The 27,229-nt window shown below is 41.4% G+C and overlaps 1 long non-coding RNA gene across 3 annotated transcripts in view; it reads right to left on the bottom strand.

Annotated features, from left to right (window-relative positions):
* Positions 1–17,419: 17,419 nt before the first annotated feature.
* LOC134733871 (uncharacterized) overlaps positions 17,420–27,229 on the bottom strand; it is an 88,272-nt gene continuing 78,462 nt past the window's right edge. For 2 of the 3 annotated variants that reach the window (XR_010117400.1, XR_010117399.1), the window contains one exon: positions 17,420–17,562. This is a non-coding gene — a long non-coding RNA (uncharacterized lncRNA). Of the gene's footprint in view, positions 17,563–21,464; positions 21,676–27,229 lie in introns of all 3 variants that reach the window. The other variant, XR_010117401.1, reaches the window with a different exon arrangement.

The raw sequence follows: 27,229 nt of genomic DNA, 5'->3' as shown, positions 1-27,229 counted from the left end.
AGTGGCACGATCGTGGCTCACTGCAAGCTCCGCCTTTCGGGTTCACGCCATTCTCCCACCTGAGCCTCCCGAGTAGTAGCTGGTACTACAGGCGCCCGCCACTGCACCCAGCTAATTTTTTTTTTTTTTTTTGTATTTTTAGTAGAGACGGGGTTTCACCATGGTCTCGATCTCCTGACCTCATGATCTGCCTGCCTCAGCCTCCCAAAGTGCTGGGATTACAGGCGTGAGCCACCACGCCTGGCCTGGTCACACTGTATATATTATACTGCAACTTCTTTTTTTCTTTTTCTCAATCACATATTACAGACTCCATTCCATTTCAATATATATGTGTCTACCTTATTCTTGTTGATGGCTACATAGCAGTCATAGTAGAAATATGTAAAATGTATTAATCACCCCTCTATTAATTTGCTATTATAAATAATGTTGCCATGAACATTGTAATACAAGTATTCTTGACCATTTGTACAAGGATTTCTATAGTATAAATTCTTAGAAGCAAATTGCTGAGTCAACAGGTATGTATGCACATTAAAATTTTTGATAGGTCCTGCCAAATTGCCTTCTTTGTTCCAGTTCATACTTTCACTAACAGTGTTTGCGAGACTCTTTCCTCCACACCCTAATCATCACTGGATGTTATTGTTTATTTCACAAATCAGAGTCTGATTTGATTTACAGTCCAGGCTTTGATAGTTACGGGCCTGGCACTAATCTTTTGGTTCTGAATGCTACCCTGGCAGGCTAGAAACCCTGGTGTAGGCTTCTTTTTCGTTTGTTTGTTTTTTGAGACAGAGTTTCACTCTAGTTGCCCAGGCTGGAGTGCAATGGCATGATCTCAGCTTACTGCAACCTCCGTTTCCCGGGTTCCAGTTATTCTCCTGCCTCAGCCTCCCAGGTAGCTGGGACTCCAGGTGTGTGCCACCACACCCAGATAATTTTTTGTTTTTAGTAGAGATGGGGTTTCACTGTGTTAGCCAGGATGGTCTTGATCTCCTGACCTCGTGATCTGCCCGCCTCGGCTTCTTGACTTCTTCTTCTGCTACTACTACTCTTGCATACACTGAAGATTATAAAAAATTTGATACCAACAATTTCATACATTTTTCAGTTTACATAGTGTCTTCCCTATGTGAGGATTTCCTTTGATCCTCACAAAGTTTCTGTTAGGTGTGTAGGGAGGAAATTTTTATCTTGGTGACTCAGACCAGCTTTCTTAAGTTCATATGGTTAATAAAGGAAAGAACTAGAACTTGAATACAAGTTGGCTAAGTTCAAAATCCAGGTTCTATTTGCAATTTCCCCCTCTTCCTCTTTGGAACAGATAACCATCAAAAAGTTTGTGTTTCTATCAATTGCTTTCTATTCATTTGAGATGTCCACAATCTCTAGAGAAGCTCAAGTTTGTTGATTGGTTGGATGGATTTGGGGCTGCTATAATTTGTGACTTAGACGTATCAATGTTGCTTATAAAAATGCTTTTGCAATTTCAATATTCTGGCATGTAACCCAAGATGACCCAGGGCAACATCTCCAGGAAAAGATGCCTGGCAGGGTGCCAAGAGGCCTCATGATGACCTTATCTAGTAAGTCTCAGTGCTGCAATTGGAACCAGACCTGTCAGACCCCAAAGCCTAAGCCTTTTGCATTTACTCTATGCACTTCCTCATATAGATCAAGATGCTCAGGGCAGAAGATCAATGCATTCTTTCCTTATAGGCAAATTACACGAGAAGTCAAATTCTCAGAAGGTTGCATGCTGAGCATGGAATCAGAACAAGAAGAGTTCAGGGTGTCAAGAAGTGAATTTCAGCTCAAGTAGCTGAAGGCATGCTTACCCATTAGGGAGTCATACATTCAAAATCCAACAGATTCAGAAGAGTGTAACATAGATGAGTGAAGCACGTCAGGGAGCAGGCGATGATAGGGAATAGTGGGGACTATGCCAACTGGAGAGTGCATGCCCTTCTAAAGGAGTTAGCCATGGCGTCATAGCTCCAGCCTATCATGGCCAGCCTGGTTAATCTAGGTTTTCCCATTTTTTCATGAAAGGCTCGATATATGGATTTTTCTATGTGAAATTAGTTGACAAATTATTCAACTTTAAAAAACAGTATGACTCAATACAGCGTGGACCAGACTTGATCTACCAGCTGCTGGTCTGTGAAGTTTTACTATGGGTAAACTTTCACCAAGAAAGCTTCAATTCTCCAAGCCATTTAAAAATGGCTTCTTCACCTCTAAACAAATCAAGATCAGCATTCTTTAGATCTTCCTTTTTACCCTTTGGGGCCAACATCTGTTTATGGTCATTCTGCAGGTAGAATAGAACATATTTCATTCTATTTCCTCATACTAAAATACACTACATTTCAGTCACATCTTCTTGGAGGATTCCAATCTCAACTGTTGATTGGATTCACACTTATGTAGCATGAATTATTCCTTTGCATTTTTATTGCTACCATTATTATTTTTGGAGTTGTCATTCTTATGCTAGATGATTTTGCTGCATTGAGTGTGAATTTTACTAATTGACCTCTCAGAGACACACCAATTTCCAAGTCCTAAGAGGTCTTTCACTGCTGTTATACTGTGGGGACAACAAGATTATTTTGCCTTTTCAGACATTAAGAAATTGTTTTTAAGTAAATACATAACTTTATTGCCTTACAGATTATTATTTACTGAGTGATTTATTCTCCTAAGAGAATTTGGCAAAGGAAGTGAACAGCTTATAGGAGAAGAAGGAGAGAATAGGGAAAGCTCTTCTAGATGCCAAAACAAGCAAGAAGAGTTGGGCTGGATTTTAATTCAAAATAAAGTCTGAACTTTTCTTCCCCATCTCAGTGATGCTGAATTGACCCTCCTCCTCTCCAAATGGAGAGATGGCAGCTCCTGCCTTATGGCACACGGTAGCCTTCAGGAACCTGAAACCATCACTGAAAAGTGGAGGAGGAGGGAAGGCACCCAGAGAATGGAAGGTAGCTCTGCCCTTCCTCAGGCACATCACATCACGCCAATCCATATATGACACTGTAATGCATCAGGTACATTTCCAGAAGAAATGAACTTGTGAATTTCATAGCATTTGGGCACGGGGACTTCACCAACATCTTCAGTCATATCCATAATCAACTAAAAAGACTACCTTCAGTTAACAAGTGTTGGTAACATTATAAAAGTATTATTTCCAAGACTCTAGTTCAATTTTTAAAATTCTTTTCTTTCTTATGTGTTCATTTTTCTTTATTTTTATTCTTTTAAAAAATTTTTTGATTCTCTTTTCTTTTTTTTAGATCTTTGATTTATTTTCTGTCTTCACTCTGTTCCCATGTAATTCAAAATTTACTAATCGGGCTACCATCTTGCCTTTAGTGTTGAGAGATGACACACAGTGACACATCACAAAATAGATGACATTCATCTAGAATCTAAATAACTAAGAATCTACAGCAACCAGATCTTTATCTTTCCCCCACATGGTCTTGTACAATGACACTGAAGCCCACTCAAATGAGCCTGATATCTTCTAAGATTCTAAAATTTACCTGAATCATGATAAAGATTATTTTTGCTCTATAAAGTGTGTCCATTGTTTTCACTGTATGACAATTCTTTGAAACTTAGAAATCCAAAATAAAAGGCTTCCCAGTGCAGCCTTAGCAAGAAAATTCCCCACATTTGCTTCTTGACAATTCTACCAGATTACCCACAAATTTTTTGGGTTTCTACTCCTTAAACCTGGGCAGTGAAGAACATGGTTAAACAGACATGGGCTCAAATCTCGTCCACTTATACCTATAATCTTGGGCAAGTTAGTCAACTTTCTGGGTTCAATTTCTTTAAGTGAAAATTGAGAATAACAATATCTACCTCATAAAGTATTGGTGTGGGGATTAAATGAGGTAATGTGTAATAACTATATATATATATATATATGTATATAAAATAATCCTTTAATAAATGTGGCTGCCAACATCTTTTTCAACTCAATCACCTGTTGGAGGGCAAATCAATGACAATGAGGCATATCAAAATGCATTCTGCCCTGAAGGATCCCTCTCCTTTGCTGGAGAGAAGCTGCAAATACCCATGCAACATTGAGACCAATCTAAGGCCCTTTGCAGGAAAGAGCTTAAGTGATCAGCATATGATGTCAGCGTTGCAGGCACTGAGAGATATTCTTACTCCTCCATTTTCACCTGGTTTCTATTGCAGAGTTGCAGAACTTGGACAGAGGAGACCAAGCTCCCGATCTTCCTACCCAGTGTGCTTTACAACCTGCAAGCTGCAGGCTGAGCCTCACAGCCAGCCGGGGATAGTGGATACAATTATCTCCCAGCCCTTTGAAGCTCCAGTCAGGAATATCTGTTGTCACTATCACATGTGATTAGGACAGCAACGTCCTCCTGCAGAAGACAGAACTCTTTGTACATCACCCTCCTTCCACCCCTGTTAGAGATCAGGAAGTGTGGAGAGAGGGTGGCTGGCCTCTCTCCTTTTGGTCCAATTTCACATATTGGATTCCCTGCATTAATAAATTGGTTACATTTGCCCAGCATTTGGCAGGCAAGGTTTCTAATAACATTCTGATCCCTTCAGAGGACATGAATCGCTGGCATGCAGGGGGTTCTGGTTACCTCCTCCCCCACTCTCTGCTGCTAAAGGTCCTACACATTAGTAGGGGTCAGGCGCTTGCCTGGGCCAGGGCAGTCTAGGACAGGGGCCATAGCTTCGAGGCACTGTCACAGAGCTCAAAGATTTTCCCTCAGAGGGAAAACAGATAACTTTAAGCCCAGGCAATGTGCAGCTTTCTTCAGCTGTCAATCCTACCTGGTTTGCATACAGATTGAGAAAATGTGTGAAATTTTACCACAATAAATGGTCTGGAGAATTCAAGGGGGTTGGTGGTGGGTAGAGAGTGAATGCGAGAGAAAAAAACTGTGTGTTGCAGATGTCTGAGAGTCCCATGCTGCCTGACATGCTCCCTTTGTGAAGCCAACAGTCTTTGGGGATGGAGAGCCTGAAGGGAGATTGTGTAGAATGCATCTACATTGCTCTGACGCAGCCTTTCCTATTGCCACGGCACTCAAAAGTTCCCTGAGCAAGGAGAAGCCCTTGGGCTGAGAAGAGGCCCAGAGTCAGGGTCCAGCCACACCTTCAGCCTTGGCGAGCCAAGCAGAGGGAGCAAAGCAAGGGGCAAAAATGAGCTAAAAGAACACTAGCCGACCTGGGACAAACCGAGGGAATCAAAAAGGAGAAAGAGATGGAGAGGGAAGGGAAAAAGAAACAAGGAGAATTGAGAAGAGAGGGAGAGGGAAAGAATTCAATTGAATTCAATAGATATTTTATGTTAGCCTGTACTGGGGAGAAAAGAGTGGGGTGTTTTTTTGTTTGTTTTTTTTCCGAGACGGAGTCTTGCTCTGTGGCCCAGGCTGGAGTGCAGTGGCACAATCTTGGCTCACTGCAACCTCCGCCTCCCAGGTTCAAGTGAGACTCATGTCTCAGCCTCCTGAATAGCTGAGATTACAGGTGTGCACCAACACGCCTAGCTAATTTTTGTATTTTTAGTAGAGATGGGGTTTCGCGATCCTCCTACCTCAGATTCCCAAAGTGCTGGGATTATAGGCATGAGCCACGATGTCCTGCCAAAAAGAGTGTTTTTTACAGAGCAAATGTATACAGAATCCAGTTCCTGCCCTATAGGAGCTTGCAGATATCAGGCCAGGTGCTGTGGCTCAAGCCTGTAATCCCAGCACCTTGGGAGGCTGAGGCAGGAGGATCACTTTAGCCCAGGAGTTTGAGACTAGCCTTGGTAACATAGGGGAGGCCCCATCTCTCCAAAAAAATTTTTTTTTAATTAGCCAGGTGTGGTGGTGTGTGCCTGTAGCTCCAACCACTCAGGAGGCTGAGGTGGGAGGATTGCTTCAGCCTGGGAGGTTGAGGCTGCAGTAAGCCGTGATTGCTCCATTGTACTCCAGGCTGGGCAACCGAATGAGACCTTGTTTCAAAACAAAACAAAATCAGCCACACAACTCAGTCCTGCAACAGTCCATGACAGGGTGTAATTCCAGACATCAACGCCATGAGGTATGGTAAGGCGAGAGATGACGGTGGGGAGACTTTGTGGAGGTGGTGAGTCTTGAGACTGTCCTAGCAGGGTGGGTGCAATGGAGCTGGCAGAGGTACAGGGAGAGCATTTCTGAATAAAATTGGTAGTACAGAGAGGGAAGAGGAGGGGAGCGAGTAGGGGCACAGGGAGTAAGCAGTGGAAACACAAACTGAAAGGAAGAGAGAATGGAAAATGAAGAGGGGCCCAGACTGCCACTCACAATTGCCATAAGCCACCTACCCTTACCTTTAGACCTTTTCATCCAAAGGAATTGGAATTAGAAGCTTCCTATAGGATCCTGGAAACCCCGGGCAATCCACCAACCCAGAAGCCCAGCTCCAGGCCCAGAGGGAAAATGAAAGAGGGCTGGTGCACACTGAACTTAAGTAGGAAACCTTCCCCTTTCCTGCTGACTCCAGCCAGCCTCACCACAGAGGTCCCCAGTCAGCAGATCTGGAGCCACCAACACATCTCAAAGCCTCCCATGGGAGAGTCCCAAGGTGGCCATGGGACAGTCCATGATCTGTCTCTCTGCTATTATCCTTCTCTCTGTGATTTCCAGTATTTCCAGGAAGATAGGATTTTTTTTTCCCATCTATTTTTTCCAGCTTTTTATTTTGAAAAATTTCACATCTTAACAAAAGTTGAAAATATACCATACTGAGCACAAGGTACACTTGAAATGTTTCACCAATTATTATCATTTGATTCCATATGCGGTAGTATGCTGATAAACTGGATCTAGGAGAAACCCTCATTTGTAGTAATTGCCATTTTCTGTGGTGTAAGAATTCCCACCATGGATGATTTTTGTTTGTTTGTTTTTGTTTTTTTGAGATGGAGTCTCGGTCTGTCGCTCAGGCTGGAGTGCAGTGGCGCGATCTCAGCTCACTGCAAGCTCCGCCTCCCAGGCTCACACCATTCTCCTGCCTCAGCCTCCCAAGTAGCTGGGACTACAGGCGCCTGCCACCATGCCCAGCTAATTTTTTGTATTTTTAGTAGAGACCAGGTTTCACCGTGCTAGCCAGGATGGTCTGGATCTCCTGACCTCGTGATCCACCCTCCTTGGCCTCCCAAAGTGTTAGGATTACAGGTGTGAGCCACCGCGCCTGGCCCATGGATGATTTTGAGCAAATAATGACTTAACAAATGGCTTGCAAAATTCCTAAATATTTATCTGCTCTCGAGAGCTGGTAAGAGTTGGCTGCCGTTTATCGTATTTTTTCTGAACTGTTTAAAATTGCAGATATCAGAGCACTGAATCAAATACTTCAGATGCATCTCCCAAGAATATAATGTTCTCTGACATAATCACATTATCACACTTAGGAAAAAAATTAGCAACACATGTCCTAATATTAGCTAATATACATTTCCCACTAAAGTTTTCCAAACTGTCCCCAAAATGTCTTTTAATAGCATTTTTAAAAAAAATGAAAATCTAGTCAAGATTATATATTGCATTTGGTGTTTTGGTTAGTTTCTTTTATTATTATTTTATTCTTTTATTTATTTATTTTGAGACAGGGTCTCACTCTGTCACCCAAGCTGGAGTGCAGTGGTGAGATCTTAGCTCACTGCAACCCCTGCCCTCTGGGTTCAAGCGATTCTCATGCCTCAGCCACCTGAGTAACTGGAATTACAGGAGACCACCATCACACCTGGCTAATTTTTGTATTTTTAGTAGAGACGGGGTTTCATCATGTTGCCCAGGCTGGTCTTGTACCCCTGGCCTCCAGTGATCTGCCCGTCTTGGCCTCTGAAAGTGCTGGGATTATGGCTGTGAGCCATCGAGCCCAGCCCAGTGGTTAGTTTCTTTTTAAAAATTTTAATTTTTATTAATGAATAATTGTACATTTATGGAGTAAAGAGATGTTTTGATATATGTATACACTATGACATTATTACATCAAGCCAATTAACACATCTATCACCTCATATATTTATCTTTTTTTTGGTAGTGAGTACATTTAAAATCTATTCCTTTAGCAATTTTGAAATATATGACGCATTATTACTAACTATGGTCACCTTGCTGTGCAATAGATCTGGAAAACTTATTCTTCCTAACTGGAATTTTATACCCTTTGGTCAACTTCTCCCTATTGCTTACCCTTCCTTCCCCCAGACTCTGGTAACCACCATTCTACGCTCTACTTCTCTTTAGTTTCTTTTAATCGGAAATGATTTCTCTAGCTTCTTTTTTTTTTGAGACAGAGTCTCATTCTTGTCTCCCAGGCTGGAGTGCAGTGGCGTGATCTTGGCTCACTGCAACCTCCGCCTCCCGGGTTCAAGTGATTCTCCTGCCTCAGCCTCCTGAGTAGCTGGCATTACAGGTGCCTGCCACCATGCTCGGTTAATTTTTGTACTCTTAGTAGAGACGGGGTTTTGCCATGTTGGGCAGGCTGGTCTGGAACTCCTGACCTCAGGTGATCCGCCCGCCTCAGCCTCCTAAAGTGCTGGGATTACAGGTGTCAGCCACCACGCCGACCTATCTTCTTTTTCAGTTGTAGTTTTGTTTTTGTTTTTTAATGACATTGACCTTTTTGAAGAGTCCAGGCCAATTGTCTATAGAATGTGCCACATTCTGGATTTACATGTTTGTTCTTCACAGTTAGATACAAGTTAAATATTTTTTGGTAAAAATATTCCATCAGTGTATGTCATATCATGTATGCTTCTTATTGGAAGTCACACAGAATATCAGATTGCTCCAACATTGGTGATGCTAAGCTTGCTCATTTAAAGTAGTAGTCACCAGGCTGGGCACGGTGGCTCATGCCTGTAATCCCAGCACTTTGGGAGGCCGAGGCGGGCGGGTCACCTGAGGTTGGGAGCTCGAGACCAGCCTGACCAACATAGAGAAATCCTGTCTCTACTAAAAATACAAAATTAGCCGGACATGGCAGCACATGCCTGTAATTCCAGCTACTCGGGAGGCTGAGGCAGGAGAATCGCTTGAACCCGGGAGGTGGAAGTTGCGGTGAGCCGAGATTGCGCCATTACACTCCAGCCTGGGCAACAAGAGTGAAACTCCGTCTCAAAATAAATAAATAAATAAATAAATAAATAAATAAATAAAGTAGCAGGCACCAAATCTGTCCATTTAAAAGGTATCTTTTCTCCTTTGTAATTCACAAATAGTTTGTGAGATAATATACTGATGCTCTGTAAATATCCTAAAACACCAAAACCTTTTACTCAGTGGTTAGCATCTGTTGATGATCCTTGCCTGAATCAATTGTTACATTAGAGGCCAAAATATTGCGATTTTCTAATTTCATCACTCTTCTACATTGATTAGATGGCTTTCTTTTTTTTTTAATATGCCCTTTTAGTATAATGATGGACTCACGGACTTAAAAAAATTCAATGGATTATAATCCATTACTGTTGTTTCCTTCTTGATATTGAAATTATCCCAAATTTGACCATTGGGAACCTCTTCAAACAGGATCCTGTGTCCTTTTGACATGACCCCATTGATCTTTAGGCCCTTCCTTTCTTTCTGGCACACCAGGACTCCCCAGGCTCATTTGTGTTTGCCCTGTAACAGAGCCAGAAGCACGTATTTCTTCAGAGAGCCCTGATTTCTTTAGTGGGAAATGTTGCTTAGAAATCAAGATCTGGGTGCTAGCTGTGCTCATTGCTGCAGGAATATTATTGCTTTTAGACTTTTTTCAATTGACATGGGGGAAATGTCCCCCTATGTATATATAATACATATTATATATAATATGTATTGTATGTCATATGTACATGTATAGAAATTAAATTACATATAGTGAATTCCCTAACCCCTATTATTTCAGAATATAACCTTATTTGGAAATAGGTTATTTACCGAGGTAATCAAGTAAAATGTGGTCATTAAGGTGGGTCCTAATCTAATAATTCTGGTGAAAGGGGGGATTTAGGCACAGATGTACATACAGAGGGAAGATGATCTGAAGACTCAGAGAAAAGATGGCCATCTGCCAGCCCAGGAGAGGGGCCTGGAACAGATCCTTCTCTCACAGCCCTCAGAAAGGACCGCCCTGCTGACACTCTGATTTTGGACAGAACCATGAGACAATATATTCCTGTTGTTTAAGCCACGAATTTTGTGGTAACTTGGTATGGCAACCCTAGCAAACTAATATGCTGCTATATACATTACCATAAGTTTATCAGCATCATCTTGAAACAGCACATATTTATTATCTTACATTTCTGTAGCAGTCTCACACGGGTCACACCAGACTAAAATCTAAGTGTTGATAGGGCTGTAGCACTTTCTGGAGTATCTAGGAGAGAATCTATTTACTTGCTCATTGAGGTTGTTGGAAGAATTAGTTCCTTGTGGTTGTAGGACTAAGGTCCCCATTTTCTTGCTGTCCGCTGAGGGCCTTTCCCAGCATCTAGAGGCCATCTGAGTGCCTTGGCACACGGCCCCTTTCCTTCATCTTCAAAACCAGCAAAGGCAGTTTGAGTCCTTCTGGTGCTTTGAATCTCTCCTGCTCCTGCCTCTTCTTCACTGTTGCATCTTTCTTCCCTATGATTCTTCCCTCATCTTTCACTGTTAAGGGCCCATGTAAACTCACCGGGCCCACTAAGATAATCTGCAATAATTTTCCTATCTTAAGGTAACCTGAATTCCACCTGCTAAGTTGCTTTTGCCACGTAACATAACATATTCATAGGTTCCAGGTGTGGACACCTTGGAAAAAGGAGCATCATTCTGCCTACCATGTAGTGACATTGATATACTTACTTATTTGTTTTGTCCAACAGCATGCACGGGATAGTTTCAGAATGCCAGTAACATTATAATTATTTAAAAGTAACCAACCAAGTAAAGTTAAAATTTCTTTGGAATTATTTTTATTTCTAGAACATTTCCCACTGAGGTAGTGAACACAGAGTACTATATTCAGAATTTTACTTGAATTATTTTCTCTGTGTGGTGAGGTTATCAATGTGATATACAGCTAGATTCATTTGTTTGCTTTTGTATCTGATTTAAGGTTTGTTTATTTTTCATCTTTTCATATTTAATTTTATTTTGTGAATAAGTAAGACATTTCTATAACTCAGAAGTCAAAACTATATGAAAAGGTATTCCTAGAGAAGTCTCATTTCCATCCTGATCCCAGCTCCTGGTTTCCAAGGACTGGTCTGCTTCTCTGATTGCTTGTTCTGATGGTCACTGCTGTTACAGAAGTCAAATTACTAACATATCAATAGCAAATACGTGTTAGTACAAGTCTATCATCATTTTCATCAACTATAGTCATTTATTGCAGATTAAGTACTGAGAACAAGAAAGAAGAGAGCAGTCCCTGCCTTAGGGTGTGACAGTCTTCTTGGAGAAATAGACCTGAAGTGCAACAGAGAACCACAGGCAAAGTAGGCTCCACATATGATGAAAGGTTTACCCCCAATGTGTGGGGACCCTGGATGATTCCTCATGATTAGGCCTCCTAAGAAAAACTTCATGGAGGATGTAAGACTTGATTCAGAGCATTTTAAGAAAGAAAAATGACATAAACAAAGGCAAAAAGGTGTATACAACAGTGTTTGGGAAACAATTAGCCAACCAGACTGGAGGATGGAGCAAGCACTGGAGTTGGACCACAGGGAAGTGGCTCCAGGTTTAAATACTGCCCATGTGGCCGTGGGCAAGGATTTGCTCCACCAACACCCTTCTCAGTTTCCCTACCTACAAAATGGAGATACGACTAAGTATTAAGCCATTCTCAGAACAGGTTGATTAAAAAGCAGGATTTCTTTATAGAAATACTGGGGTAGGGTGGGGGAAGTTGGAGAATCAGGTTTGAAGCACATCACGTAGAACCTTCATTATGAGGCTAAGAAGTTTGGATTCTGTCTTATAGGCAATAGAAGCCAAAGGGAGGATTTTCTTTAAAACATATGTAATAAATGAATTGTTTTATTACTTATGAGTAAATAAAACATTTACTCATGAGTACATAAAGTATACTTTGACTTTGGTTAGTAATATTATAGGTATATATTTCTGTAACTTGTTCTTTTTTTACTAAGCTATATATCCCAATGATCTCTCCATGCTAATACTTTTGTTCTTTAACCAATGCATTGTATTTCACAGGATACATCAGTCTAATCTATTTAGCAACTTTTTATCATTGTATAGTGGCTCTTGTTCACACAAAGGTACTTCCTTAGAAAGGGTATTTCTATATCAGTGGCTCCCAAATTCTAAACACGCATTAGAATCACTTGGAGGTCTTGTTATAACACAAATTCCTGGATCTCACCCCCAGAGATTCTGATTTAATAGGTAAGTGCTGGGGCCTGAGATTATGCATTTTAGCAAGTTCTCAGATGATATTGATGCTGTTGGTCTATATCAGACTTTGAGAACCATCTTTCTATATGATGGACTCTTAGAATTATTGGGCCAAAGCTTATGTGAATTTGTCACTTTGATGAAACCTGCACATCACCTTCCACAAAGATTGTTATCAGTTTGCATTCCCACTGACAATTGTATGAGCATGCCATTCCCCTGCCAACCCTGGTTATGATAACTTTTACTTTTTTGCCAATGAAAATGTAAAAACTGGAAGCTCATTATTGTTTTATTTTTCACTACTGAGTGTATTTTTCTTATTTTTATAGTAGCTTTTTTATCTTATTACAAGAATAATACTTACTACAAAAAATTTTAAGAAATACAGATAAGCAAAAGATAAAATCATCCATAATTCTGCCACACACAGATCACCACTTTTTTTTTTTTTTTTGAGGCAGAGTCTTGCTCTGTCACCCAGGCTGGAGTGCCATGGCATGATCTCAGCTCACTGCAACCTCTGCCTCCTGGGTTCAACTGATTCTCCTGCCTCAGCCCCCCAAGTAGCTGAGATTACTTCACACCACCATGCCCAGCTAATTTTGTATTTTTAATAGAGATGGGGTTTCACCATGTTGGCCAGGCTGGCCTCGAACTCCTGACCTCAGGTGATCAGCCCGCCTCAGCCTCCCAAAGTGATGGGATTACAAGTGTGAGCCACTGCACCTGGCCCAGATCACCAATATTAACATTCTATGTATTATGTAATCTGTTTTCTTTTCACTTAATAACATACTCTGAACATTTTTTCCATATCATGTCATTAACTGTTATTTTCCATTATCAGCCTAAATGGCTGCATGGTGTCAATGGAGTGTTTCTGAATGAGAGCTGACATTGCAAAATGATGTTTTGAGAAGATTATCTAGCAGCAGGATTTAGAATGGGAAAAGACAAGGAAAGTTTGGAGGCAAGAAATTAGGAGACTATTGAAATAATGTAGGAGAGTGGTGACAGTGGGACTGGATAGACAGGAGTGAACACAGGAAACATTAGAAAGAAAGAATCAACAGTCTTGTTAGCCTCTATGATGGAGGTGAGGAAAGATGCAAGGCTAATCCAGCAGGAGGTCCCCAGTTACTAGGATCATAAATTTAAGACATGCCTTACAAGGAACAATCACTCTTCCAATCTCTGATCCATGAATTTATCTTGGTTTGGGGATGAACGGATAAAGTTAACTTTATAGAGGAAGAATTTCATTTAGGAAAGCAGCAGACTTTAAATCCCAGAGTCCAGGTTTGATGCCCCATTTTAGTGTAAGTATTAATTATTTGAGAGATCCTATGGTGAGGTGGAAAGACCATATACTTCAGTATTAGACACCATTGTGCATTACTGCTTTGCCACTTCTTGTGACCTTCAGCAAACCTCTTAACCACCTTGAACTTTTTTGTCTGTAGAGAGTAATAATGTTTACTTCATAGGGTGGTTGCAAGAATTAAGCGAATTAAGTGAGATTTTATATATATATCTCATATATACATATAACATATCATATATATCATATATATATATGAGAAACTTGTGAATCATCCCGTAACTCAGCTTTCCCTAGAGAATCACTCATGGCCGACCTAGACATGTTTGCTTGTAAGAGAAATGAAGCTCATTGATGAAATAAAGTGAGTTCTGAAACAGGTCCTTCCATGGGTAGGGGTCTGCACTGGCATGCAGAGTGGGCTGTGGCTTACTTCCTGAGCTTAGGCTTTGAGGGGTGCTGTGGATGGCTGGAGAGATTCTCTGTGTGCTGGACAACTCCAGAGGTGCCTTGAGAACATTGCAGAGATGTACACAGCAGAAGCAATGGAGACTTGAAATCAGTGTTGACAAGCTTGGTCCTTACTCTTTCTTATTTCATTCATCTTCTACCAGCTCACAAGGAACTCAGGCTCAATGTTACCTCTAGTCTCAGTATAGATACTGAATAAAATAAGTATGCAGGCAAACAATTCATTCCTTCTTAGTTAAGTCTTTTCTTCCTTAAAGTGGAGATATTACCATGGCAAATCTGAAGGGCAAATGAGATGTTGCACTTGAAAGTGCCTAGCATAGTATCCCAGAGGAGTGGACACTTACTGTTGAGTTTCCTTTGGGAACCACTGTAAAGCTATCTCCCTATAAGGCAGCAGTAAGTCAGCCATGCCAGAAAATACTTCAGCTGCCTGGTAACCATCTAGTCTATGATTAACAGAGACATCAAAATAGCCGTCATCTCCTACTCCTAACCAACAAGTCTCTGACACAGCAAGAAAGACAAAATATCCATTTTCCTAACTTAACTCCCATCCCTCACGGTTGGAAAAAGGGAAAACTTAGATCCAGTCACCAATACCCTATTTGCCTTAGATGACAATACATGACATGTCATGTATTTCTACAATACCTTATTTGCCTTAGATGACATGTCATGTATTTCTACATGGCAGCCAACAAATGATTGCCAGGAACACTGTGGTGACTGTGGATCTGGGCAGAGGGGTCTGCCAGAGAAAGTAGACCATTTATTTACTCAGTATCTACTGAGCTGTTCTAAGTCCTTGTGTAACCTTATCTTCACAACAAGCCTATGAGATGGGTGGTATTATAATCATTTTGCAGATGAGGAAACCAAGACTCAGAAAGATTAAGTTGAGGTACAGCACACTAGGTGGCAGCTACCTCCCCCTTTTCCATCTTGCTTTTAATTTAGTTTTTCAACACATATTCCTATCATCTTGATTGCTTTACAGACCAATAATCCTTTAATCTACCCTAAAGAAGAAGCAGTATAGACCTAATTTCCATCTTTGAATCAGTCTGTCCAATTTCATCCAATTTCAAGCTAAGTGCAAGTTAAATTCAGTGTGTATAGCATTAAAAGCTACTGTCTACTAAAATATTAAACCTTGTCATTCTAGTATGTACTGTCAAGCCCACATTGATGAGATAGTGAATAGTAAAGGTGGCATTATTGTAATTTTTAAGTTAAAGCCTGATTTGTTTGCTCATTTTTAAAAAAGCAAATTCTCATATAGTATGAACCAGTCCCTGAATTTTTTTAAACAATTATGTTTTTAAAAGTGAAATGAATGGAAATATGCTGTTTCCTGCGGTTTTCCCCACTCCTTTGCTCTCTTTCCCACCCCATGTGCATATATTATACATTTCTTTCTTCCAGAGATGCTCACAGCTGTTTCTCTTGCTCTCTCTTGAGCTCTCTGGGGTAGCTTTCATTCTTTCACCTAAGCATGCTTGGAGCCCCATGGAAACTTCCCCACAGTATGATTGCTTCCACACTTTCATATGCTTTAAGGAATATCAGCTGAGGATTGCTTATTGATCTCAAGTGGGGAATCCTCTCTTACAAAGCCATTGGCCATTGATGAATAAATGTTAATGTATCCTCGTCCTTGTCCTTGTCCACTTCCAGTTCCTCATGCTGATGCCTCCCAAACCAGGCCCACCCTCAGCTCAGAGCCTCCTTTTCTAAATATTTCTGGTGGAGCTGCTTTTTCTATTTCTCAGACTCTGATCAATGGAACCACTTGGTCATTCTAGTTTTAAATTAGATTGCTATCCAGTTTAGGGATTTTATTTTGAAATCTAAATATGGAAAAGAGTTAGTTGCTCCCCGAGTGCTTGAAGTCTTAAGAGACAAGGTTTCCATCTGCTCAGGTAGCATCACCGGCTCATGTCTTCTTCCACCCACCAAGCAGCAGGAACACTGAGTGGCTGGGCCAGGGTGTAGTAGGCAGACGTCACAGATCATGCTATTCTTGGTTGGCAGAGCCAGCTTTACTGTAGCCTTGTCAGTGCTCAGTACTGCCGAAGAAATGAAGGAAGGAGCCAGCATGTCTGGAGTGCTTGTTTTGCTCTAGGAAGTATCCACAACCTCTTGAGAAGATTCAATCCCACAATCCTAGAAACTGAAGACTTTCCAAGGACCTCACTCCTACCATCACTGTTTTACCAATGAGAAAATGAGAAAATTGAGCCCCCCAAAGTTGAATGGTTTGCCCAAGCCCACACAGCACATAAGTAAAAGTGACAGATGGCAACCTAGCCCTCTGACCCTAATTCAGTGCATTTTCCATTTCTCCACAGCTGGCAGGTGTTCCACATACTAAAAGTTCACATTGGAAATGAATTTGGTGCATTGGAAAGCAGCATTGTGATGCCTGCCATTGTTTAATTGTTACATATCAACATGACTCATATTCCAAAGGTGATGCTTCTTTTTTGCCCAGGCACTGACCTTGGAAGCTGCTGCCTGGGCGGCAGCCATGATTTCCACACTCTCTGCATCCCCTTGGGTCTGGGTAACTGAGTCAGAAAAAAATATAGTACACTTTCTGAATGGTATGCCTTTTGTCACAAAAATTGAATTTTTATTAAGCAACTAAAACTAAAGACTTACACTCTAGTAGGATGACATTTAAAAGACAGTAAGTAAAATTTGGAACAAGGGTTTTAAAAAAATAGAGTTCAAAATAGAAATGAGTTAACCTCTTAGCCTTTCCCTCATTTCTGTATACTGCTTTAAAAAAGAATGCTTAACTATTCTTTTCATCTACATTATTAGGTAATAAAGCATTCCTCTCCCTGACATTAAAAGTTTGCCTGTAGGATTTTTCATCTAAGGAAATATGTAATCTTTCACTAATTTTTGGCTAATCCCGAGAAGAATTTTTCTTTACTTCTCATGTATGCCCTTTCTAATTTATGTTAAAAAAACTTTTGATGTTATTATTAAAACCAAAACGAAAAATTCTAGCTTATAACAAAATTAATTCTTAAAATACATTGAGATGAAGCATTATGTGGTTTTTAGATACATTAGATGATGTCTTCACAGGTATTCAGACCATCTACAATCCTCTAAAATTCCCATGAATATTTTTCAAATACCTCTATTCCAGTATCTTGTCACCTTTCTTGGATGAGTGATTTCTAAAACATTGTTTATTCATCGTTGCAGAACAATGGCCCCAGAACCACAGTGGCAAGAATGACTTACAGACCAAACAATTACATTGAAATCATTAAGGTATAGCAGTTGACTCCTTAGGATGAAGACAGACACCTAGAGAAGTAAAAAAGATATACTCATCAGCCAATCATTCAGCAAGTATTTACTGTGAGCTGTTTTAGTCAAGGCTCTTTGATTGTAGGGCCAACTAGTTTAAATAAAAATAGAGATTGTTGTAAAGGTATCAAGATCTCATGTGAATTGGAGCTGGGGAACTGGAAGGCCACAGGGAGCTGAGACAAACCTTCACCCATCACTCCATCTCGGAATACAGGGTTCCCCATCTCTGATCCTGTTTGTGAAGCTCCATCCTCCTCTCAGGACATCCTGGTCTTCTCTTGACTTATGGATTCTGTTCCCCCATTCTCCAGCCTGCATCTAAATTTGGCTTGCCATACTGTGGGTTCAGGTCCTAATTCTGCTAGTCCTTTCAGCCTGATTCCCATAGATGATTAGCTCAAATGCTGAGTGTCCCAAATTTCAGAAAGGGGAATGTGATTAGTCCAGGTTGGATCAGGAGCAGTCCAGTCTGCTGTGGCCATGGAGTTGTGTTTTATAAGCATGGCCATCTCAGGATGCCTTTCATCAAGGGCAAGAATTTGGGGCAGTTACCAGGGAAAAAAGATGTGGGCTGCTTACTGTGAGCACCAACTATGTGTTCTTTCTAGTGCAGTGTGGCGGAACAAAGCTTAGGTATTAGAGGCCATGTAGACATGGCATTCAGATCTAAGTTTTACCACTTGCTAATTCTTCTGGACAAGTTAATCAACTTTCCATTTTAATTTCTTAATCTGTAGAATGGGAACAATAACAGCCTCAGAGTGTTATAGTGAAGATTAAATAAGATGATGTTTGCCAACTGTTCGGCACAGGAAAGTACTAAAAACAATGCTAGTTTTCTTTAGTTCTTGTGTATGCTAGGCTATATGCTAAATTTATAAGTAATACATCTAATAAGGGTTTTCATGACACGTGGAAGGAACGTACCACATTAACATTTGGACTGCTGAAAAACCAAGAATTCTCTATAACAAAAAGGAAGGATATTAAACAAATAGATACTACTCCAACATCTCTCTTTTTGGCACCAAATAACAATATGGGTGACTAACATTTGCTTAATGCTGTACAGCATAAAAGGTGTTTTCTTTCTTTTCTTTCTTTCTTTTTTTTTTTTTTTTTTTGAGGTGGAGCCTCACTCTGTTACCCAGGCTGGAATGCAGTAGTGTGATCTTGGCTCACTGCAACCTCCACCTCCTGAGTTCAAGCCATTCTCCTGCGTCAGCCTCCCAAGTAGCTGGGATTACAGGCGTGCACCACAACACCCAGCTGTTTTTTGTATTTTTAGTAGAGCCAATGTTTCTCCATGTTGGCCAGGCTGGTCTCAAACTCCTGACCTCAAGTAATCCACCTGCCTCAGCCTCCCAAAGTTCTGGGATTACAGGTGTGAGCAACTGGGCCCGGCCATAGGTGATTTTCACTTTCTTTGTGTTCTCTTTTCATTCTCCCTACAACCCTGTGAGACTGATACACTTAGTAGCCTCTTTTTACTGTTAAAAAATTGGTCAAGATCACATGGTTTGTAATTAACTGATGCGGGATTCAAATCCAGGCCCTTTGACTCTAAAATTCATTATGCTTTTCAGCACACCCACCAGAAGATAATTAAATTCTGTATTGGTTATTTCAGGAGCAGATTGCCTATTTTATTATGTGATTCTTCACCCCCTTCCCTCACTGCATTGAGATAAAATCCAGACACTTTACCATGACTACTAAAAGCTCTTCAACAGTTGATTCCAACCTCCCTTTTCAACCTTGTGTAGCCCATTGTCCAAACACTTCATAGTCTAACATGCCTCTTCGGGATTTTTCAACTTTTCCTATCCTAAGAGTGTCCTTCTCCATCCTCTAGTTCAGTGAAGTCCTGTGAAGCTTTCAAGGTCCCATTCAATCGTTGCCTCCTCTGCAAAGCCTTCCTCTTTGTCCTTCAAGGCAGCTTTATTCCTTCCCTCCTCTGGGCTTCCTTGGCAGTGTGTTCACACCACTTCAGATTAGAGCAAATATGCAGGCTGTGTCAGGAATGAAAGCCTTTTCGCCCTTGTCTCCTAGTGTCTACTACAGCACTAGATATGGTGCCTGTAGCAACAGAACAGGTTGCAGACCTGTGAGATAAAGGCCTGAGCCCCTGAAAAAACATTGGTCTGTGTCAGACTGGCTTCAGAACTGGGTAGGGCTGGGCTCTGCAGGTATCTGAGAAGGAGGTACTCTTACTTTAAAGGACATATGTCAAAGGAGCAGCACCTTCCATTAAAACAGAGGAGGGTTTAAAATGAGCACTTAGGAAATATATATTTTTTTAAAATAAAAAGCCAGAGCTATCCCTGTCTCCATCAGACAGCCTAATTTGTATAACTGGGCTTCTGCCTCCATTTTTTATTAAATATTTCTCTTTTGAGCTGGCACTCTGCTCTGAGCCCCAGCTGACTTAGCCAGCCTGGCTACTCCTGTCAGTCCCCCTCTCATGGCAAGGAAGGAGGGCACTGTCAGTAAAAAGGCTTCAGCTTTCAGTGCTTTTATGGGACAAGCTTAAGTTTGCTGAAGATTCAGGTCAAGACCAAGGCTAACTCACTGCAGGGAAATGCTTACAACCACATAGTAACTCAGAACAATAAACTTGTGCCAGGCCTAAATATGTGTTGCTATCCTATACTGATTGCTGCCATATTGATTCATTATGTCAGAGCTTCTTGGATAGCAGTGCCTTCAATCAAGTCTGAATTCACCGGCATCTTTGGGCCCCAGACATTGGGCAATATGGTAACTTTCCAGAAGATGAACTGAGCCAGAAATAATTCCACCCCCTACTTTATACCTCCAGCTCCTACAACAGAATCTCTGCTTAGCTTGGTACCATTTCCTCTGAGACTGGACTTTCTAGAGCTTTCCTCATCGAAAGCAGGGCTCAAAAATAAATTTAAGGATGGGAAAACATACCAACTTTAATACAACACCAAGTTTAGAGTCTTTTAACTGAGTTCCAGGAGCTGCCACTGGCTCATCAAAACAGGGTACCGGCCGGGTACAGTGGCTTACGCCTGTAATCCTAGCACTTTGGGAGGCCGAGGCGGGCTGACTGCCTGAGCTCAGGAGTTCGAGACCAGCTTGGGTAACACCGTGAAAACCCGTCTCTACTAAAATACCAAAGAAATTAGCCAGGCGTGGTGGCATGTGCCTATAGTCCCAGCTACTCAGGGGGCTGAGGCAGAAGAATTGCTTCAACCCGGAATGTGGAGGTCGCAGTGAGCCGAGATCGCGCCACTGCACTCCAGCCTGGGCAACAGAGTGAGACTCTGTCTCTAAAAAAGAAAAAAAAAAGGTACTCTGATATCATTCTCCAGCCCTTATTCCCCCAACACTGTCATTTCCAACTACGAAGGTTTTTATTTGGTGCGCCTATTTGCCAAAACTCATATAAATCAGAGTGTATACTTTGTAAAGCTTAGGTTTAATTTTTAAAAATTTAGAAGCTGCATGAGTGAGGTTTGAGATTAAGTGTGCAAAGATGTTTAGGAGCAGCTGCCCCACCCGCCTTCAGATTGAGATGGATGGGGAGCAATAGTGGGTTTGAGCTGCCCATAATTGAAAAAGTGTGTGCCCCAAATATAATACTTATTCTGCATTTCTACAAGAGCCATAACTCTAAGGCTTTCCATTAGAACCCCAATAAAGGGGATGTCTTCAACTTTAAGCATCCCAGACACTCTCGGTGTTTGTTATACTTATAGAACAAGGTTAGACATGTCAAGGATAAAAGGTGAGAGGAGGAGAGCCCATTCCCTGGACACGCAGCATAAACTAGAAGAATAGCATTTGTGAATGAATGAACAATAGGAGGGCAAATATGAACCACACAAATCCAATCGGCTAGCCCTGGGAGGCACACTCATACTGACCACAGCAGTTCTCCCAGAAGGTGTCCAGGGCACAGTTAGAGCTGCCAGGTGCCAAGTCTGAGGTCTCCATTCACACTGTCTTCTATGTAAGTGCATGTGGTTCCTGAAGTTGTGCAACATGGTGGTTGTGAGCAGTGGAAGCCACAGTGGACACCAAAATGTGGGTCCCTAGGGCAGAATCCCAGGTCTTCAGGCCGGCCCTCTGTAAGCCCTAAAATTGTGTCAGTGGCACCTTCAGAAGAAGCTGAGGAATGGCATTCATATGAACATTCAACTGCTGAGCACCTGCTTGGTGAAAAGTGTACTGTATGGTGTGAGGAATCAAACGTGTATGAGAGATGTTTAGTGAGTATCTGAAGGTGCATATGAGGATGGGCTCCCATCTCTTATCTCGCTGTGACTTTTCTGCTTGACTATAATTTTAATGTGCCAACAGCTCATATACTATACACTCCTAACACCAATCCCTGTCCTTTCCCACCTCACCCTCCCCTGTTTCCTTAACTCTTTCCTTTTAAATGACATGCTACAGACCACAAAATATAAACAACTGTAGATTAGACTTTGGAGTTAGAATCTCTCCACGAATTTGATTTTGTTCTTTGCTCCTTTACAATACTTAAATTTTGACATTTAAAAGCTCTACTAGTGCTTTGTGTGTGTGTATGTATTCACACTCATTACCTATACACAAATAATTCACAGATGACATTTCTAGTTAAGTACAAGCCCAGATCTATAAAAAACAACTTTCAAGGGAAACCAACTTTCAAGGTGAATCATAAATTATAGTATTTAAAAGTTGGCAAAAATCTGAATATGATATTTTATTTTCATTGCAGGTCTATGGAATTTGAATAAGGGCCATTCATAGTTGCTCAGTAGAAGAGTGCTATTTTAGAAAAAGAAAGGAGCTGATTTTCCTTGTTTATTTTTCTGGAAGTGTAAGGCAGGACCTAAAGAGACGACACCAATTAGCACAATATTCTGGTGACTCATTGGAGCTTGTGGAGTTGGTAACACAAAGAACTAAGAGGCAAATTCACAGACACCTGACTCAGTGTGAGGCTTACAAAAGGGTAGTTCATAGTTATCAGCACACAAACATTACCTGGGGAATTGCTCAAAGTACAGTAGCCCTGGCTGCCCTGAGATCCTATATAAGAGGCCTGAGGGTGATGTAGGTGGTCAGGAAACCATACTGAGAAACCTATGTTTGCAGTGAAAACCTGCTGACCAATAGTGAACGTACATGAAGCGGACATGGGGGCTCATTTGGCTATTCTCACAACGTATTGGTAGGTTTACATTTTTATAGAATAAAAAGTAAAACAAAACAAAAACAAAAACATTCTCCCACTATGCACCTAATTCTCCAAACACCTCCACGTCTCGGAAACATAAGCAAATAAGACAAAGGACCGCGGGGGCTCGGCGAGGGGGATCTCTTCCAGCCTCCAATTCTTGGCTCTGCCTGGGGTTATGTGTGCGCTGAAATTTTCTACACTTGTTGAAAAGCCACATCGGGGATGCTTACTCAGAAGTCTGACTACTTCCAATCAGACCAGGTGTCAGACTGACAGCATGTGAGAAGGGGTGCTTTTGTCCCTGAGCCTTCCAGAGGACAGAAGGGGGCCCACTCAAATCCACAGGTATAGATGTGCTTTGCACGTTGCCAGGTTGCATTTTCTCCACTAGCTGTGGCGAGGAGCCACAGCTAGAAATTCTTTTCCTAGGGGCTAAGAACCCAAACATATGTGACTGATTAGAGCTAATGTCTCATTTCTAATTCTATTGATTCCTTGAAAAGAGCAAGTCTCAAAGACTGTGGCTATTCTTAGCAATTTTGCCTTCTCCCCCACCATGATTGCTGCCTCTGAGAGAGGAAGGAGGAGGCCGGCAGAGACTCACTCTTGTCAGCTGGACAGCAGGGATTCCTGCCTTCCTGGTATCAGTGGGGCTCAGTCTCCAAAGCACATGCCTGCAGTCAGATCAACACACACTCACACACACCCACATGTGGGTCTCTCTCACCTCCCTTCTTTCCCATTTCTAAGCCACAGCTGTGGTAAGGCCACTCTTAATAACAACAGGGCTTCTCATTGGGTTTAAGAACTCTGTGACTTCCACAGTCATAGTGTGCTCCTTCTCCTTAGTCTGTCGTCTTCCTCTGATTTGGTAGGAAAGCCTCTTCATGGCCTTTCTTTTAGTTACCACAGGAAATAAAGGAAAAGCTTAAGCCTCATTCATCCAGATCAAGACTTTGGTCCTAAGAGAGGCTTTTCCAGTGCAGACATAGCAACATCCCAGGAAGCCTGATCCTTGTGCCCCTCAGAGCAGAACTGAGGAAAAAACACTGTTGCCCAGCCATACCCAGTCAGCCTTTAGGGGCAGGTGGGGCTCCACACAATGCCCTGCGAGGTTTTCCCTGTGGTGGCCCCATTCAGTGTTTGTTAAGTCGAACTGAATTAATCACATGGAAGTCCCCTGAGTGTTCTCCAAGTGTATCCAGCCCTAGTCTGTGCAAAGCCCTGTGGTTACCCAGACAGTGTCTCAGACCCCATGCCTCAGACCTGGTACAAATGACCTGATGTCTAGTTCTAGCACTGCTACCAGGTAGATGCATGATCTCAGACAATCTCCTAACTTATCTGAATCTTATTTTCTGCATTAGTGAAAACAAAAGCCTTGAACTGGAATTACTAAATGTTTTCTATGACCTCCTCCAGCTCTACAGAGGTAAAGATAACGATCTGATGGAATATCGGTTTTCCCTTTAAGTGAAAATGTCCATTAAGTTGCCAAAGCCCACCATATGTGTTTGCACTCTGTTCTCCATTCTTCTGGCTTGGAAAACAGAACAAGTTGAATGCAGTCTCATAGTTCACATTCATACAACAAAAATCAAAGCTTCCCAAGCCAGCACTGGGGATAAAATGATGATAAATGGAAACTAACTTTATCATCCAAAAATACCCCCTCAAACGCTGAAGAAATATTGATAATAACACTCCATCTGCTGAGTAAATCAGAACAAGACTGGAGATTCTACTCAACATTGTTTGAGCATGGAGGACAGCCAGTAAAGTACTAGGGTTTCATGAAAACTGATCTCAGGAGAACTGACATAAATAAAGCATGTCAAAGTTTAAAAGAGGAGAATGAAAATAAAAGGAATAGCAGAAGTGTTTTCTGTTTGTTATTATCTTCATTGTAAGAACTCTTGTAGAAAGAGCACAGGTCTAGAAATCAAGATGCTTGGCTTCTAGTTCAGTCTCTACCACTGATTCCCACCTAAACTCTGTAAAGTCACTTCACCTCTCTATACAGGCTACCTTATTTGGTGACTATGAGGCTTAAATAAAAAATATAAAAAGACACTTAGGAGGCCGGGCGCGGTGGCTCACGCTTGTAATCCCAGCACTTTGGGAGGCCGAGGCGGGCGGATCACAAGGTCAGGAGATCGAGACCACGGTGAAACCCCGTCTCTACTAAAAAATACAAAAAATTAGCCGGGCGTGGTGGCGGGCGCCTGTAGTCCCAGCTACTCGGAGAGGCTGAGGCAGGAGAATGGCGTGAACCCGGGAGGCGGAGCTTGCAGTGAGCCGAGATTGCGCCACTGCACTCCAGCCTGGGTGAAAGAGCAAAGACTCCGTCTCAAGAAAAAAAAAAAAAAAAAAAAAAAGACACTTAGGAGAAGAAAAGTTGTCTAAATCTTAAGATGCTATGTGAATAAACTGCATGGTTAATTATAAATAATAATAGTAAAATAATCCTTCCAAGTACTGTAGTAAAAGAGCCCAGGGAGGCAGCTGCTGTTTTAGAGCACCCCCTGCAGGTTGACCCAGAAGTTGGCATCAGAATAGAGACCCGGATTCCCAGCCTTTTGGACCTTCAAGGGAACTGCGCTCAGCCTGGGCTGAGCAATGAGACTTGCAGTGGAGATGGGTGGGGGGAAATTGAGAAAGCCCAGTTTAGTCTTTACTGCCAAGATTCCTGCAGCAATATTATTAAGGTCCACTAGGGTCTCCTCCCCACCCCACCACCAGTCTCAGATCTTTTGGATAAGGTCCAGATTCCTAAAAGTGAGGCTATTAGTTCTCTTGGCCTCTCACTACCAATGTAAATACTCTGGGGAAGTGCCCAGGTTCTCCCGAAGTCATCTTAAAGTGCAGGGTAGCCCTAGGTGACTGACAGTCAGCTGGTATTTGGAGTTGGAGTCCTCAGGTTTGAAAAGCTCAACCAGGTTGCAGAACTCTTGGCTTATATATAGATTCTTGGTTCCTCTAGTGAGTATCTGTAAGTTCCCCACCCCCAAACAATGTAATAAATGGAGCCTACAGTCTAAATGACTAATCAGCCATATAAAGGACCAAAATATCTTCTGAGGCTAAAGTAATAACAGCTGTAAATATTACAGTATATAGTTGGAAACTTAAACTGGGATAAGTCCAATAATTTATAGGTATCTCTGCATGTTTACATAAATGTGGTCAACTGCCAGGATTGCTAGCATATACCATATGGAAAATAAAAATCATTCTTTGTGGGGGGAAGGGATGCTCTCTTAGATATTCTATCTGGGAAAGAACATGAAAATACATGGAACATGAAAATAGAAAGTAGGGCATGCAATCTGAGCTACATATAATAATCTTTGGGAGTTCAATACCACAAAAAAAATCTTTTTAAAAATTGTGATTTCTGGCTTTCTCCTCCTCTTTATCCCTCTTTCCCAGATCCTTAGCTTTTGATGCTAATAAAATTTCTGAATTGCTGCTGCAGAAGCATACCACTATATTCTCAGGCTTCTGAAATTGTGAGTGTGGAAAAAGGAAGTGTCAAAAATTGTGTTTGACTTTCTAATATCCAAGGTAAAGAAATCCCCAAAGATAAAGAAAAGGGGATTAAGCTATTACTCTGCTTGTCAATCATGACATAGTCGATTTGCACAAGTTTTTAGAGAAAATTTTTGGAGAAGAACTTTGGATTATTTGAACAAATGAGGTATTTCAAAGAATCATAGAATTTTAGCAGTAGAGGGAAATCTAAGATCATTTTATTTTACAAATGCAGAACTACTTTCCAAAGAGGTAAAGTGGCTTTACCTTTATACTTGAGGTACTAGTATCAGAGCCATGTCTTTCATTTGAAAATGGGAGAGAAAAAATTAAGTGGAAGAGGAAGAGGCAAAGGAGGGAAGACACTGATTTAGTAGAAAAAGGTACACACAGAAACAGAGATAGATACATATAGAAGGAGAATAAAGAGACAGGAGAAAGAGAAGAAGGAAGTCTTGTAAGAGGGCAGAAGATAGAGTGGTTGATGCACAAATATGAGAAAATGCTATCGTATATATTAATAGTAGCCCATGCTTCCCTTTCTTGACATTCTCTACATAATGGACCTACCCTCCAACTTACTAAATGGGACATCTTACACGAATCCAGATTTCTGGGCATTCCTGAGCATTGGGAAGCTTGCTACCAGCTTAAATAAATTGCTCCTAGTCTAATTTGGACAGTGCAACTTAATATAAATGGCTGGATGAGACCTCAGCAATATCTGCTCATTTTCTGTTCTTTGTTTTTGTTTTTTGTTTTTTCCCTCAAGCACACTTAAACCATTCCAGAGAAATAAAATTCTTTAGTGAATTTATTTCCAGAAGGAAGCTGAATGCCTTGAAGCATCTGGCCTGATGTCCTCATGTTGTCATAGCTCATAGCTCATCTTTCTTTGTGCCCTGGGCAGCTGATCTGAATATA

This window comes from Symphalangus syndactylus, chromosome 12, assembly GCF_028878055.3.
Source record: "Symphalangus syndactylus isolate Jambi chromosome 12, NHGRI_mSymSyn1-v2.1_pri, whole genome shotgun sequence".
NCBI lineage: Eukaryota > Metazoa > Chordata > Mammalia > Primates > Hylobatidae > Symphalangus > Symphalangus syndactylus.
Note: the sequence above shows the minus strand (reverse complement) of the source record. Positions and strands in the feature narration are given on the sequence as shown.